Source organism: Oratosquilla oratoria, chromosome 7 (assembly GCF_046742065.1).
Source record: "Oratosquilla oratoria isolate Oo_2021 chromosome 7, ASM4674206v1, whole genome shotgun sequence".
NCBI classification, from domain to species: domain Eukaryota; kingdom Metazoa; phylum Arthropoda; class Malacostraca; order Stomatopoda; family Squillidae; genus Oratosquilla; species Oratosquilla oratoria.
In genome coordinates this window covers 77,835,306-77,837,805 of record NC_134783.1, presented here as the reverse complement: position 1 = coordinate 77,837,805, position 2,500 = coordinate 77,835,306, and positions in this window count along the sequence as shown.

Below are 2,500 nucleotides of genomic sequence, written 5' to 3'. Positions count from 1 at the left end.
GGACGAATGAAGCGTATGAGAGGTACAAAGTAAAGAGAAGAGAAGTAAACCATAAGATAAAGAAGGCAAAGAGGAGAGCAGATGTGAAATGGGGTAAGAGTATGACAGAAAATTTTGAAAATAATAAAACGATGTTTTTGAAAGGAATTAAAAGAGAAACAGGAGGCGAATCAATTAGAGAAGAAAAGGTAAAAGGTGCAGATGGAGAGATGATAATGAAAGAGAAGGTAGTGAAAGGAAGGTGGGCAGAATATTTTAGGAAATTGCTAAATGTGAAGGAGGATAGGGAGGGAAGGATAGTTGGAGTGGGAAGAGCTAAGAAAATAACAGTGATGAGTGAGGAAAATGGAGGAGAAATAGGGAAAGATGAAGTGAAAGCGGCTGTTAAGATGATGAGAGCAGATAAGGCACCTGGGTTGGATGAATGCCATGCAGAATGTCTGAATAAAGGAGGTACAGTTATGGTGGACTGCCTGGTGAGGTTATTTAATGTTTGTTTAAGAGAAAGTAGAGTACCGGAGGACTGGAGGAGTGCCTGTATAGTTCCACTTTACAAATGGAAGGGGGACAAGTGTGCATGTAGTAGTTTCAGAGTTATCAGCTTGTTGAGTGTAGTTGGGAAGGTTTATGGGAAGGTCTTGATTGAGAGGATTAGGAGAGGAACAGAGGGAGTAATTGGTGAGGAACAGTGTGGGTTTAGGACAGGTAGGGGTTGTGTAGATCAGATTTTTGTGGTAGGACAGATATGTGAGACAGCTTACCCTTACCTTTTCCTAAAAAAGGTAAGGGTGTTTTGGGGGCTTTTGTGGATTTGTAAATGATTTATGACAGGGGAGACAGGAGGGCACTGTGGGAGGTATTGCAGATATATGGGATAGGAGGAAAGCTGTTAAGACCAGCCAAAAAAATTTACGAGAGTAATAGACCTTATGTGAGGATTAGAAATGGGAAGAGTGAATGGTTTGAGGAAGGTGGGACTTCGTCAGGGATGTGTTATGTCGCCCTGGCTGTTCAATCTATACATGGAAGGGGTGGTGCAAGAAGTAAATGCAAGGGTAGTGGGTCGGGGGTCAGAGATGGTTAAAGAAAATAGAGAAAAGTGGGAGATAAGCCAGTTGTTGCTTTCTGACGACACTGCGCTTGTAGTAGGATAAGAGGAGGGATTGAGGAAGTGAGTGGCAGAGTTTGGGAAGGTGTGTGAAAGAAGAAAGCCGAAGATAAATGTGGGTAAAAGTAAGGTGATGAGATGTACAAAGGAAGAGAGTGGCAGCAGGCTGGAAGTGAGTATCAAATGGGAGAGACTGGAGGAAATGGATAGTTTTAGATACTTGGGTGCGAATGTGGCAGGAAAGGGAGGAGTGGAGGTGGAGGTAGAATGTAGATTGAGAAAAGCGAGTAAATGTCTTAAATGCCTTGGTGGATTAAAAAGTGGAATGAGAAATATACATTTGGAAATGGATGATAACAGGAGATTGTATGAAGGAGTGATTGTGTCGACATCATTTTATGGGGCAGAAATATGAAACATAAGAGAGGAAAAGAATAGGAGTTTGAATGTGTTTGAGATGAAATGCCTGAGAAGTATGATAGGGATTACTGGGCTGGATAGAGTGAGAAATGAGAAGGTGATAAGGAGAACAGGGGTAGAAAGGGAGTTGGGAGGTAGGGTTGATGAAAGAGTATTGGGATGGTTTGGACACATGGAAAGAATGAGTGAAGAGATATTAGTAAAAGAGGTATGGAAGGCCGAGATGGAAGGAGTGAACATGAGGGGGCGTCCTAGGATGAGATAGATGGATGGGATAAAAGGGGCATTGGGAAAGAGAGGAATGTGTTGATGAAGGACGGGAGAGGACAGAAGATAGGGGTAAATAGAGAATGGTAGTGTATGGATGATGTTGTGATCCATGAAGGGGAGTGGGTGGGGAATTGGGGGTGAGGGAGTATGCATGAGACATAAATTGAAGCAGCCTAAAGGGATTTCTCCTCGTCTTCTCCTTTTCTTCGTGAGGGGACAGAGAGGGGGCGTCGCCAAATAAATGAAATGGCCTTCATGTGGATGTGCTATGTCTTGCGACACTGCTTCTGACCCAGGGCAGTGAACGAGATTCAGGGATGACCCGTCATCCAGGTGCCAAGATGAGAGGGAGGGAAGAGGGTAGAATGGAGTGGAGTATGTAGGGGATGAAATGTGTGGGAGTAGCTCTTATGCCTTTTTCTTTTGGGTACTTCCCGTGTAAGGGGGAAAAAGACTTTAGTATATTTACAGTATGTATGTATGTATGTATGTATGTATGTATGTATGTATGTATGTATGTATGTATGTATGTATGTATGTATGTATGTATGTATGTATGTATGTATATATGTATGTATGTATAGTATATATATATATATATATATATATATATATATATATATATATATGTGTGTGTGTGTGTGTGTGTGTGTGTGTGTGTGTGTGTGTGTGTGTGTGTGTGTGTGTGTGTGTGTGTGTGTG